Source organism: Oncorhynchus keta, unplaced genomic scaffold (assembly GCF_023373465.1).
Source record: "Oncorhynchus keta strain PuntledgeMale-10-30-2019 unplaced genomic scaffold, Oket_V2 Un_scaffold_2576_pilon_pilon, whole genome shotgun sequence".
NCBI classification, from domain to species: Eukaryota; Metazoa; Chordata; class Actinopteri; order Salmoniformes; family Salmonidae; genus Oncorhynchus; species Oncorhynchus keta.
The window spans coordinates 389,510-402,027 of NW_026290888.1; the positions used below are offsets into that span (position 1 = coordinate 389,510).

At 39.0% G+C, this 12,518-nt stretch overlaps 1 protein-coding gene and 29 non-coding genes across 30 annotated transcripts in view; all 30 read left to right on the forward strand.

Moving 5' to 3' along the window:
• The window catches only part of LOC127928282 (uncharacterized), a 35,875-nt gene that overhangs the window by 9,998 nt on the left and 13,359 nt on the right, over positions 1-12,518 (forward strand). The gene's annotated exons all lie outside the window — the stretch shown is intronic.
• On the forward strand, positions 680-752 carry trnam-cau (transfer RNA methionine (anticodon CAU)). Its single transcript has one exon. It is a non-coding gene; the product is annotated as a tRNA-Met (tRNA).
• trnam-cau (transfer RNA methionine (anticodon CAU)) lies at positions 1,025-1,097 on the forward strand. The gene has a single exon. It is a non-coding gene; the product is annotated as a tRNA-Met (tRNA).
• On the forward strand, positions 1,374-1,446 carry trnam-cau (transfer RNA methionine (anticodon CAU)). The gene has a single exon. It is a non-coding gene; the product is annotated as a tRNA-Met (tRNA).
• Positions 1,728-1,800, forward strand: trnam-cau (transfer RNA methionine (anticodon CAU)). Its single transcript has one exon. It is a non-coding gene; the product is annotated as a tRNA-Met (tRNA).
• On the forward strand, positions 2,073-2,145 carry trnam-cau (transfer RNA methionine (anticodon CAU)). Its single transcript has one exon. It is a non-coding gene; the product is annotated as a tRNA-Met (tRNA).
• trnam-cau (transfer RNA methionine (anticodon CAU)) lies at positions 2,429-2,501 on the forward strand. Its single transcript has one exon. It is a non-coding gene; the product is annotated as a tRNA-Met (tRNA).
• On the forward strand, positions 2,776-2,848 carry trnam-cau (transfer RNA methionine (anticodon CAU)). Its single transcript has one exon. It is a non-coding gene; the product is annotated as a tRNA-Met (tRNA).
• On the forward strand, positions 3,130-3,202 carry trnam-cau (transfer RNA methionine (anticodon CAU)). The gene has a single exon. It is a non-coding gene; the product is annotated as a tRNA-Met (tRNA).
• Positions 3,477-3,549, forward strand: trnam-cau (transfer RNA methionine (anticodon CAU)). The gene has a single exon. It is a non-coding gene; the product is annotated as a tRNA-Met (tRNA).
• On the forward strand, positions 3,819-3,891 carry trnam-cau (transfer RNA methionine (anticodon CAU)). Its single transcript has one exon. It is a non-coding gene; the product is annotated as a tRNA-Met (tRNA).
• trnam-cau (transfer RNA methionine (anticodon CAU)) lies at positions 4,173-4,245 on the forward strand. Its single transcript has one exon. It is a non-coding gene; the product is annotated as a tRNA-Met (tRNA).
• trnam-cau (transfer RNA methionine (anticodon CAU)) lies at positions 4,519-4,591 on the forward strand. The gene has a single exon. It is a non-coding gene; the product is annotated as a tRNA-Met (tRNA).
• trnam-cau (transfer RNA methionine (anticodon CAU)) lies at positions 5,570-5,642 on the forward strand. Its single transcript has one exon. It is a non-coding gene; the product is annotated as a tRNA-Met (tRNA).
• On the forward strand, positions 5,915-5,987 carry trnam-cau (transfer RNA methionine (anticodon CAU)). The gene has a single exon. It is a non-coding gene; the product is annotated as a tRNA-Met (tRNA).
• trnam-cau (transfer RNA methionine (anticodon CAU)) lies at positions 6,272-6,344 on the forward strand. The gene has a single exon. It is a non-coding gene; the product is annotated as a tRNA-Met (tRNA).
• trnam-cau (transfer RNA methionine (anticodon CAU)) lies at positions 6,972-7,044 on the forward strand. The gene has a single exon. It is a non-coding gene; the product is annotated as a tRNA-Met (tRNA).
• Positions 7,672-7,744, forward strand: trnam-cau (transfer RNA methionine (anticodon CAU)). The gene has a single exon. It is a non-coding gene; the product is annotated as a tRNA-Met (tRNA).
• Positions 8,016-8,088, forward strand: trnam-cau (transfer RNA methionine (anticodon CAU)). Its single transcript has one exon. It is a non-coding gene; the product is annotated as a tRNA-Met (tRNA).
• On the forward strand, positions 8,720-8,792 carry trnam-cau (transfer RNA methionine (anticodon CAU)). The gene has a single exon. It is a non-coding gene; the product is annotated as a tRNA-Met (tRNA).
• On the forward strand, positions 9,074-9,146 carry trnam-cau (transfer RNA methionine (anticodon CAU)). Its single transcript has one exon. It is a non-coding gene; the product is annotated as a tRNA-Met (tRNA).
• On the forward strand, positions 9,417-9,489 carry trnam-cau (transfer RNA methionine (anticodon CAU)). Its single transcript has one exon. It is a non-coding gene; the product is annotated as a tRNA-Met (tRNA).
• On the forward strand, positions 9,773-9,845 carry trnam-cau (transfer RNA methionine (anticodon CAU)). The gene has a single exon. It is a non-coding gene; the product is annotated as a tRNA-Met (tRNA).
• Positions 10,117-10,189, forward strand: trnam-cau (transfer RNA methionine (anticodon CAU)). The gene has a single exon. It is a non-coding gene; the product is annotated as a tRNA-Met (tRNA).
• trnam-cau (transfer RNA methionine (anticodon CAU)) lies at positions 10,463-10,535 on the forward strand. The gene has a single exon. It is a non-coding gene; the product is annotated as a tRNA-Met (tRNA).
• Positions 10,819-10,891, forward strand: trnam-cau (transfer RNA methionine (anticodon CAU)). The gene has a single exon. It is a non-coding gene; the product is annotated as a tRNA-Met (tRNA).
• On the forward strand, positions 11,163-11,235 carry trnam-cau (transfer RNA methionine (anticodon CAU)). Its single transcript has one exon. It is a non-coding gene; the product is annotated as a tRNA-Met (tRNA).
• Positions 11,509-11,581, forward strand: trnam-cau (transfer RNA methionine (anticodon CAU)). Its single transcript has one exon. It is a non-coding gene; the product is annotated as a tRNA-Met (tRNA).
• trnam-cau (transfer RNA methionine (anticodon CAU)) lies at positions 11,860-11,932 on the forward strand. Its single transcript has one exon. It is a non-coding gene; the product is annotated as a tRNA-Met (tRNA).
• trnam-cau (transfer RNA methionine (anticodon CAU)) lies at positions 12,206-12,278 on the forward strand. The gene has a single exon. It is a non-coding gene; the product is annotated as a tRNA-Met (tRNA).

The following is a 12,518-nucleotide window of genomic DNA, read 5'->3' on the forward strand; positions in this document are numbered from 1 at the left end:
CTCATTATCTGAAGGTCGTGAGTTCGATCCTCACATGGGGCAGCAAACCTTTCAAAAAGACAGTGTTGGCTGAAGATGAAGTGAAAATGAATTCACTGTTTTGGACTTTCACACAATACATACTTTTGTCAAGGTGGATACCACACATCGTAAGGTCCATATCGATATGTATTACTTTAGAATGAAATCAATCTTTTTTTCTCAGGGGTTGTCGAATTTCAGACCATACATACATTTTGGCACGGTGGTTTCAACATCACTGTAAAAATCTGAAGTTCGGTATCGATATTTTTTTCTTCATTTGGATATTTTTGCAAGAAGAGCCTCATTAGCGCAGTAGGTAGCGAGTCAGTCTCATAATCTGAAGGTCGTGAGTTCGATCCTCACACGGGGCAGCAAACCTTCCAAAAAGACAGTGTTGGCTGAAGATGAAGTGAAAAGGAATTCACTCTTGTTTTGGACTTTCACACAATACATACTTTTGTCAAGGTGGATACCACATCGTAAGGTCCATATCGATATGTATTACTTTAGAATGAAATCAATATTTTTTTCTCAGGGGTTGTCGAATTTCAGACGATACATACATTTTGGCATGGTGGTTTCAACATCACTGTAAAAATCTGAAGTTCGGTATCAATATTTTTTTTTTGTCTTTTTGGATATTTTTGCAAGAATGGCCTCGTTAGCGCAGTAGGTAGCGCGTCAGTCTCATAATCTGAAGGTCGTGAGTTCGATCCTCACATGGGGCAGCAAACCTTTCAAAAAGACAGTGTTGGATGAAAATGAATTCTTTGTCGTTTTGGACTTTCACACAATACATACTTTTGTCAAGGTGGATACCACATCGTAAGGTCCATATCGATATGTATTACTTTAGAATGAAATCAATCTTTTTTTCTCAGGGGTTGTCGAATTTCAGACGATACATACATTTTGGCACGGTGGTTTCAACATCACTGTAAAAATCTGAAGTTCGGGAATCGACATTTTTTTCTTCATTTTGAATATTTTTTCAAGAAAGGCCTCGTTAGCGCAGTAGGTAGCGCGTCAGTCTCATAATCTGAAGGTCGTGAGTTCGATCCTCACACGGGGCAGCAAACCTTTCAAAAAGACAGTGTTGGCTGAAGTGAAAAAGAATTCACTGACCTTTTGGACTTTCACGCAATACATACTTTTGTCAAGGTGGATACCACATCGTAAGGTCCATATCGATATGTATTACTTTAGAATTAAATCAATCTTTTTGTCTCAGGGGTTGTCGAATTTCAGACGATACATACATTTTGGCACGGTGGTTTCAACATCACTGTAAAAATCTGAAGTTCGGTATTGATTTTTTTTTCTTCTTTTTGGATATTTTTTCAAGAAGGGCCTCGTTAGCGCAGTAGGTAGCGCGTCAGTCTCATAATCTGAAGGTCGTGAGTTCGATCCTCACACGGGGCAGCAAACCTTTCAAAAAGACAGTTTTGGCTGAAGATGAAGTGAAAAGGAATTCACTGTGTTTTGGACTTTCACACAATACATACTTTTGTCAAGGTGGATACCACATCGTAAGGTCCATATCGATATGTATTACTTTAGAATGAAATCAATCTTTTTTTCTCAGGGGTTGTCGAATTTCAGACCATACATACATTTTGGCACGGTGGTTTCACATCACTGTAAAAATCTGAAGTTCGGTATCAATATTTTTTTTCTTCATTTTGGATATTTTTGCAAGAAGGGCCTCGTTAGCGCAGTAGGTAGCGCGTCAGTCTCATAATCTGAAGGTCGTGAGTTCGATCCTCACACGGGGCAGCAAACCTTTCAAAAAGACAGTATTGACTGAAAATAAATTCACTGTTGTTTTGGACTTTCACACAATACACACTTTTGTCAAGGTGGATACCACATCGTAAGGTCCATATCGATATGTATTACTTTAGAATGAAATCAATCTTTTTGTCTCTGGGGTTGTAGAATTTCAGACCATACATACATTTTGGCACGATGGTTTCAACATCACTGTAAAAATCTGAAGTTCGGTATCAATATTTTTTTTCTTCATTTTGGATATTTTTGCAAGAAAGGCCTCGTTAGCGCAGTAGGTAGCGCGTCAGTCTCATAATCTGAAGGTCGTGAGTTCGATCCTCACACGGGGCAGCAAACCTTTCAAAAAGACAGTGTTGGCTGAAGATGAAGTGAAAATGAATTCACTGTCGTTTTGGACTTTCACACAATACATACTTTTGTCAAGATGGATACCACATCGTAAGGTCCATATCGATATGTATAACTTTAGAATGAAATCAATCTTTTTTTCTCAGGGGTTGTCGAATTTCAGACCATACATACATTTTGGCACGGTGGTTTCAACATCACTGTCAAAATCTGAAGGTTGGTATCAATATATTTTTTTTCTTTTGGGAATATTTTTGCAAGAAGGGCCTCGTTAGCGCAGTAGGTAGCGCGTCAGTCTCATAATCTGAAGGTCGTGAGTTCGATCCTCACACGGGGCAGCAAACCTTTCAAAAAGACAGTGTTGGCTGAAAAATGAATTCACTGTCATTTTCGACTTTCACACAATACATACTTTTGTCAAGGTGGATACCACATCGTAAGGTCCATATCGATATGTATTACTTTAGAATGAAATCAATCTTTTTTTCTCAGGGGTTGTCGAATTTCAGACGATACATACATTTTGGCACGGTGGTTTCAACATCACTGTAAAAATCTGAAGTTCGGTATCGATATTTTTTTTTCGTCTTTTTGTATATTTTTGCAAGAAGGGCCTCGTTAGCGCAGTAGGTAGCGCGTCAGTCTCATAATCTGAAGGTCGTGAGTTCGATCCTCACACGGGGCAGCAAACCTTTCAAAAAGACAGTGTTGGCTGAAGATGAAGTGAAAAGGAATTCTCTCTTGTTTTGGACTTTCACACAATACATACTTTTGTCAAGGTGGACACCACATCGTAAGGTCCATATCGATATGTATTACTTTAGAATGAAATCAATCTTTTTTTCTCAGGGGTTGTCGAATTTCAGACCATACATACATTTTGGCACGGTGGTTTCAACATCACTGTAAAAATCTGAAGTTCGGTATCAATATTTTTTTTTCATTTTGGATATTTTTGCAAGAAGGGCCTCGTTAGCGCAGTAGGTAGCGCGTCAGTCTCATAATCTGAAGGTCGTGAGTTCGATCCTCACACGGGGCAGCAAACCTTTCAAAAAGACAGTGTTGGCTGAAGATGAAAATGAATTCACTGTGTTTTGGACTTTCACACAATACATACTTTTGTCAAGGTGGATACCACATCGTAAGGTCCATATCGATATGTATTACTTTAGAATGAAATCAATCTTTTTTTCTCAGGGGTTGTCGAATTTCAGACGATACATACATTTTGGCACGGTGGTTTCAACATCACTGTAAAAATCTGAAGTTGGTATCAATATTTTTTCTTCATTTTGGATATTTTTGCAAGAAGGGCCTCGTTAGCGCAGTAGGTAGCGCGTCAGTCTCATAATCTGAAGGTCGTGAGTTCGATCCTCACACGGGGCAGCAAACCTTTCAAAAAGACAGTGTTGGCTGAAAAGGAATTCACTGTTGTTTTGGACTTTCACACAATACATACTTTTGTCAAGGTGGATACCACATCGTAAGGTCCATATCGATATGTATTACTTTAGAATGAAATCAATCTTTTTTCTCAGGGGTTGTCGAATTTCAGACCATACATACATTTTGGCACGGTGGTTTCAACATCACTGTAAAAATCTGAAGTTCGGTATCGATATTTTTTTTTCTTTTTGGATATTTTTGCAAGAAGGGCCTCGTTAGCGCAGTAGGTAGCGCGTCAGTCTCATAATCTGAAGGTCGTGAGTTCGATCCTCACACGGGGCAGCAAACCTTTCAAAAAGACAGCTTTGGCTGAAGATGAAGTGAAAATGAATTCACTGTAGTTTTGGACTTTCACACAATACATACTTTTGTCAAGGTGGATACCACATCGTAAGGTCCATATCGATATGTATTACTTTAGAATGAAATCAATCTTTTTTTCTCAGGGTTTGTAGAATTTCAGACGATACATACATTTTGGCACGGTGGTTTCAACATCACTGTAAAAATCTGAAGTTCGGTATCAATATTTTTTTCTTCATTTTGATATTTTTGCAAGAAGGGCCTCGTTAGCGCAGTAGGTAGCGCGTCAGTCTCATAATCTGAAGGTCGTGAGTTCGATCCTCACACGGGGCAGCAAACCTTTCAAAAAGACAGTGTTGGCTGAAAATGAATTCACTGTTGTTTTGGACTTTCACGCAATACATACTTTTGTCAAGGTGGATACCACATCGTAAGGTCCATATCGATATGTATTACTTTAGAATGAAATCAATCTTTTTTTCTCAGGGGTTGTCGAATTTCAGACCATACATACATTTTGGCACCGTGGTTTCAACATCACTGTAAAAATCTGACGTTCGGTATCGATATTTTTTCTTCTTCTTTTTGGATATTTTTGCAAGAAGGGCCTCGTTAGCGCAGTAGGTAGCGCGTCAGTCTCATAATCTGAAGGTCGTGAGTTCGATCCTCACACGGGGCAGCAAACCTTTCAAAAAGACAGTGTTGGCTGAAGATGAAGTGAAAATGAATTCACTATCGTTTTGGACTTTCACACAATACATACTTTTGTCAAGGTGGATACCACATCGTAAGGTCCATATCGATATGTATTACTTTAGAATGAAATCAATCTTTTTTTCTCAGGGGTTGTCGAATTTCAGACCATACATACATTTTGGCACGGTGGTTTCAACATCACTGTCAAAATCTGAAGTTCGGTATCAATATTTTTTTTTCGTCTTTTTGGATATTTTTGCAAGAAGGGCCTCGTTAGCGCAGTAGGTAGCGCGTCAGTCTCATAATCGGAATGTCGTGAGTTCGATCCTCACACGGGGCAGCAAACCTTTCAAAAAGACAGTGTTGGCTGAAAAGGAATTCCCTGTTGTTTTGGACTTTCACACAATACATACTTTTGTCAAGGTGGATACCACATCGTAAGGTCCATATCGATATGTATTACTTTAGAATGAAATCAATCTTTTTTTCTCAGGGGTTGTCGAATTTCAGACCATACATACATTTTGGCACGGTGGTTTCAACATCACTGTAAAAATCTGAAGTTCGGTATCGATATTTTTTTTTCGTCTTTTTGGATATTTTTGCAAGAAGGGCCTCGTTAGTGCAGTAGGTAGCATTTCAGTCTCATAATCGGAATGTCGTGAGTTCGATCCTCACACGGGGCAGCAAACCTTTTAAAAAGACAGTGTTGGCTGAAAATGAAAATGAATTCACTGTTGTTTTTGACTTTCACACAATACATACTTTTGTCAAGGTGGATACCACATCGTAAGGTCCATATCGATATGTATTACTTTAGAATGAAATCAATATTTTTTTCTCAGGGGTTGTCGAATTTCAGACCATACATACATTTTGGCACGGTGGTTTCAACATCACTGTCAAAATCTGAAGTTGGTATCGATATTTTTTTTTCTTTTTGGATATTTTTGCAAGAAGGGCCTCGTTAGCGCAGTAGGTAGCGCGTCAGTCTCATAATCTGAAGGTCGTGAGTTCGATCCTCACACGGGGCAGCAAACCTTTTAAAAAGACAGTGTTGGCTGAAAAATGAATTCACTGTTGTTTTGGACTTTCACACAATACATACTTTTGTCAAGGTGGATACCACATCGTAAGGTCCATATCGATATGTATTACTTTAGAATGAAATCAATCTTTTTTTCTCAGGGGTTGTCGAATTTCAGACCATACATACATTTTGGCACGGTGGTTTCAACATCACTGTAAAAATCTGAAGTTCGGTATCAATATTTTTTTTTTCTTTTTGGATATTTTTGCAAGAAGGGCCTCGTTAGCGCAGTAGGTAGCGCGTCAGTCTCATAATCTGAAGGTCGTGAGTTCGATCCTCACACGGGGCAGCAAACCTTTCAAAAAGACAGTGTTGGCTGAAGATGAAGTGAAAATGAATTCACTGTTGTTTTGGACTTTCACACAATACATACTTTTGTCAAGGTGGATACCACATCGTAAGGTCCATATCGATATGTATTACTTTAGAATGAAATCAATCTTTTTTTCTCAGGGGTTGTCGAATTTCAGACGATACATACATTTTGGCACGGTGGTTTCAACATCACTGTCAAAATCTGAAGTTGGTATCAATATATAATTTTTTTCTTTTTGGGGAATTTTTGCAAGAAGGGCCTCGTTAGCGCAGTAGGTAGCGCGTCAGTCTCATAATCTGAAGGTCGTGAGTTCGATCCTCACACGGGGCAGCAAACCTTTCAAAAAGACAGTGTTGGCTGAAAAGGAATTCACTGTGGTTTTGGACTTTCACACAATACATACTTTTGTCAAGGTGGATACCACATCGTAAGGTCCATATCGATATGTATTACTTTAGAATGAAATCAATCTTTTTTTCTCAGGGGTTGTAGAATTTCAGACCATACATACATTTTGGCACGGTTGTTTCAACATCTCTCTAAAAATCTGAAGTTCGGGAATCGATATTTTTTTCTTCATTTTGGATATTTTTGCAAGAAGGCCCTCGTTAGCGCAGTAGGTAGCGCGTCAGTCTCATAATTTGAAGGTCGTGAGTTCTTTCCTCACACGGGGCAGCAAACCTTTCAAAAAGACAGTGTTGGCTGAATATGAAGTGAAAAGGAATTCACTCTCGTTTTGGACTTTCACACAATACACACTTTTGTCAAGGTAGATACCACATCGTAAGGTCCATATCGATATGTATTACTTTAGAATGAAATCAATCTTTTTTTCTCAGGGGTTGTCGAATTTCAGACCATACATACATTTTGGCACGGTGGTTTCAACATCACTGTAAAAATCTGAAGTTCGGTATCGATATTTTTTTCTTCTTTTTGGATATTTTTGCAAGAAGGGCCTCGTTAGCGCAGTAGGTAGCGCGTCAGTCTCATAATCTGAAGGTCGTGAGTTCGATCCTCACACGGGGCAGCAAACCTTTCAAAAAGACAGTGTTGGCTGAAAAGTGAATTCACTGTAGTTTTGGACTTTCACACAATACATACTTTTGTCAAGGTGGATACCACATCGTAAGGTCCATATCGATATGTTTACTTTAGAATGAAATCAATCTTTTTTCTCAGGGGTTGTCGAATTTCAGACCATACATACATTTTGGCACGGTGGTTTCAACATCACTGTAAAAATCTGAAGTTCGGTATCGATATTTTTTTTTTCTTCTTTTTGGATATTTTTGCAAGAAGGGCCTCGTTAGCGCAGTAGGTAGCGCGTCAGTCTCATAATATGAAGGTCGTGAGTTCGATCCTCACACGGGGCAGCAAACCTTTCAAAAAGACAGTGTTGGCTGAAGATGAAGTGAAAATGAATTCACTGTGTTTTGGACTTTCACACAATACATACTTTTGTCAAGGTGGATACCACATCGTAAGGTCCATATCGATATGTATTACTTTAGAATGAAATCAATCTTTTTTTCTCAGGGGTTGTCGAATTTCAGACGATACATACATTTTGGCACGGTGGTTTCAACATCACTGTCAAAATCTGAAGTTTGGTATCAATATATAATTTTTTCTTTTGGGGAAATTTGCAAGAAGGGCCTCGTTAGCGCAGTAGGTAGCGCGTCAGTCTCATAATCTGAAGGTCGTGAGTTCGATCCTCACACGGGGCAGCAAACCTTTCAAAAAGACAGTGTTGGCTGAAAAGGAATTCACTGTCGTTTTGGACTTTCACACAATACATACTTTTGTCAAGGTGGATACCACATCGTAAGGTCCATATCGATATGTATTACTTTAGAATGAAATCAATCTTTTTTTCTCAGGGGTTGTCGAATTTCAGACCATACATACATTTTGGCACGGTGGTTTCAACATCACTGTAAAAATCTGAAGTTCGGTATCAATATTTTTTTCTTCATTTTGGATATTTTTGCAAGAAGGGCCTCGTTAGCGCAGTAGGTAGCGCGTCAGTCTCATAATCTGAAGGTCGTGAGTTCGATCCTCACACGGGGCAGCAAACCTTTCAAAAAGACAGTGTTGGCTGAAGATGAAGTGAAAATGAATTCACTGTCGTTTTGGACTTTCACACAATACATACTTTTGTCAAGGTGGATACCACATCGTAAGGTCCATATCGATATGTATTACTTTAGAATGAAATCAATCTTTTTTTCTCAGGGGTTGTCGAATTTCAGACCATACATACATTTTGGCACGGTGGTTTCAACATCTCTCTAAAAATCTGAAGTTCGGTATCAATATATTTTTTTTTCTTCATTTTGGATATTTTTGCAAGAAGGGCCTCGTTAGTGCAGTAGGTAGCATGTCAGTCTCATAATCGGAATGTCGTGAGTTCGATCCTCACACGGGGCAGCAAACCTTTCAAAAAGACAGTGTTGGCTGAAAATGAATTCACTGTTGTTTTGGACTTTCACACAATACATACTTTTGTCAAGGTGGATACCACATCGTAAGGTCCATATCGATATGTATTACTTTAGAATGAAATCAATCTTTTTTTCTCAGGGGTTGTCGAATTTCAGACGATACATACATTTTGGCACGGTGGTTTCAACATCACTGTAAAAATCTGACGTTCGGGAATCGATATTTTTTTCTTCATTTTGGATATTTTTGCAAGAAGGGCCTCGTTAGCGCAGTAGGTAGCGCGTCAGTCTCATAATCTGAAGGTCGTGAGTTCGATCCTCACACGGGGCAGCAAACCTTTCAAAAAGACAGTGTTGGCTGAAGATGAAGTGAAAATGAATTCACTGTCGTTTTGGACTTTCACACAATACATACTTTTGTCAAGGTGGATACCACATCGTAAGGTCCATATCGATATGTATTACTTTAGAATGAAATCAATCTTTTTTTCTCAGGGGTTGTCGAATTTCAGACGATACATACATTTTGGCACGGTGGTTTCAACATCACTGTAAAAATCTGAAGTTCGGTATCAATATTTTTTTTTCATTTTGGATATTTTTGCAAGAAGGGCCTCGTTAGCGCAGTAGGTAGCGCGTCAGTCTCATAATCTGAAGGTCGTGAGTTCGATCCTCACACGGGGCAGCAAACATTTCAAAAAGACAGTGTTGGCTGAAAAGGAATTCACTCTGGTTTTGGACTTTCACACAATACATACTTTTGTCAAGGTGGATAGCACATCTTAAGGTCCATATCGATATGTATTACTTTAGAATGAAATCAATCTTTTTTTCTCAGGGGTTGTAGAATTTCAGACGATACATACATTTTGGCACGGTGGTTTCAACATCACTGTAAAAATCTGACGTTCGGTATCGATATTTTTTATTCATTTGGGATATTTTTGCAAGAAGGGCCTCGTTAGCGCAGTAGGTAGCGTGTCAGTCTCATAATCTGAAGGTCGTGAGTTCGATCCTCACACGGGGCAGCAAACCTTTCAAAAAGACAGTGTTGGCTGAAGATGAAGTGAAAATGAATTCACTGTCGTTTTGGACTTTCACACAATACATACTTTTGTCAAGGTGGATACCACATCGTAAGGTCCATATCGATATGTATTACTTTAGAATGAAATCAATCTTTTTTTCTCAGGGGTTGTCGAATTTCAGACCATACATACATTTTGGCACGGTGGTTTCAACATCACTGTAAAAATCTGACGTTCGGTATCAATATTTTTTTTCATCATTTAGGATATTTTTGTAAGAAGGGCCTCGTTAGCGCAGTAGGTAGCGCGTCAGTCTCATAATCTGAAGGTCGTGAGTTCGATCCTCACACGGGGCAGCAAACCTTTCAAAAAGACAGTGTTGGCTGAAAAGGAATTCACTGTTGTTTTGGACTTTCACACAATACATACTTTTGTCAAGGTGGATACCACATCGTAAGGTCCATATCGATATGTATTACTTTAGACTGGAATCAATCTTTTTTTCTCAGGGGTTGTCGAATTTCAGACGATAAATACATTTTGGCACGGTGGTTTCAACATCACTGTAAAAATCTGACATTCGGTATCGATATATTTTTCTTCATTTGGGATATTTTGGCAAGAAGGGCCTCGTTAGCGCAGTAGGTAGCGCGTCAGTCTCATAATCTGAAGGTCGTGAGTTCGATCCTCACACGGGGCAGCAAACCTTTCAAAAAGACAGTGTTGGCTGAAAATGAATTCACTGTCATTTTGGACTTTCACACAATACATACTTTTGTCAAGGTGGATACCACATCGTAAGGTCCATATCGATATGTATTACTTTAGAATGAAATCAATCTTTTTTTCTCAGGGGTTGTCGAATTTCAGACCATACATACATTTTGGCACGGTGGTTTCAACATCACTGTAAAAATCTGAAGTTCGGTATCAATATTTTTTTTTCGTCTTTTTGGATATTTTTGCAAGAAGGGCCTCGTTAGCGCAGTAGGTAGCGTGTCAGTCTCATAATCTGAAGGTCGTGAGTTCGATCCTCACACGGGGCAGCAAACCTTTCAAAAAGACAGTGTTGGCTGAAGATGAAGTGAAAATGAATTCACTGTCGTTTTGGACTTTCACACAATACATACTTTTGTCAAGGTGGATACCACATCGTAAGGTCCATATCGATATGTATTACTTTAGAATGAAATCAATCTTTTTTTCTCAGGGGTTGTCGAATTTCAGACGATACATACATTTTGGCACGGTGGTTTCAACATCACTGTCAAAATCTGAAGTTTGGTATCAATATATAATTTTTTCTTTTGGGGAATTTTTGCAAGAAGGGCCTCGTTAGCGCAGTAGGTAGCGCGTCAGTCTCATAATCTGAAGGTCGTGAGTTCGATCCTCACACGGGGCAGCAAACCTTTCAAAAAGACAGTGTTGGCTGAAAATGAATTCACTGTCATTTTGGACTTTCACACAATACATACTTTTGTCAAGGTGGATACCACATCGTAAGGTCCATATCGATATGTATTACTTTAGAATGAAATCAATCTTTTTTTCTCAGGGGTTGTCGAATTTCAGACGATACATACATTTTGGCACGGTGGTTTCAACATCACTGTAAAAATCTGACGTTCGGTATCGATATTTTTTTTTTCATTTGGGATATTTTTGCAAGAAGAGCCTCGTTAGCGCAGTAGGTAGCGCGTCAGTCTCATAATCTGAAGGTCGTGAGTTCGATCCTCACACGGGGCAGCAAACCTTTCAAAAAGACAGTGTTGGCTGAAAAGGAATTCACTGTGTTTTTGGTCTTTCACACAATACATACTTTTGTCAAGGTGGATACCACATCGTAAGGCCCATATCGATATGTATTACTTTAGAATGAAATCAATCTTTTTGTCTCAGGGGTTGTCGAATTTCAGACCATACATACATTTTGGCACGGTGGTTTCAACATCACTGTAAAAATCTGAAGTTCGGTATCGATATTTTTTCTTCTTCTTTTTGGATATTTTTACAAGAAGGGCCTCGTTAGCGCAGTAGGTAGCGCGTCAGTCTCATAATCTGAAGGTCGTGAGTTCGATCCTCACACGGGGCAGCAAACCTTTTAAAAAGACAGTGTTGGCTGAAGGTGAAAATGAATACACTGTCATTTTGGACTTTCACACAATACATACTTTTGTCAAGGTGGATACCACATCGTAAGGTCCATATCGATATGTATTACTTTAGAATGAAATCAATCTTTTTTTCTCAGGGGTTGTCGAATTTCAGACCATACATACATTTTGGCACGGTGGTTTCAACATCACTGTAAAAATCTGACGTACGGGAATCAATATTTTTTTCTTCATTTTGGATATTTTTGTAAGAAGGGCCTCGTTAGCGCAGTAGGTAGCGCGTCAGTCTCATAATCTGAAGGTCGTGAGTTCGATCCTCACACGGGGCAGTAAACCTTTCAAAAAGACAGTGTTGGCTGAAAAGGAATTCACTTTGTTTTTGGTCTTTCACACAATACATACTTTTGTCAAGGTGGATACCACATCGTAAGGCCCATATCGATATGTATTACTTTAGAATGAAATCAATCTTTTTTTCTCAGGGGTTGTCGAATTTCAGACCATACATACATTTTGGCACGGTGGTTTCAACATCACTGTAAAAATCTGAAGTTCGGTATCGATATTTTTTCTTCTTCATTTTGGATATTTTTGCAAGAAGGGCCTCGTTAGCGCAGTAGGTAGCGCGTCAGTCTCATAATCTGAAGGTCGTGAGTTCGATCCTCACACGGGGCAGCAAAGCTTTCAAAAACACAGTGTTGGCTGAAGATGAAGTGAAAATGAATTCACTGTCATTTTCGACTTTCACACAATACATACTTTTGTCAAGGTGGATACCACATCGTAAGGTCCATATCGATATGTATTACTTTAGAATGAAATCAATCTTTTTTTCTCAGGGGTTGTCGAATTTCAGACAATACATACATTTTGGCATGGTGGTTTCAACATCACTGTCAAAATCTGAAGATTGGT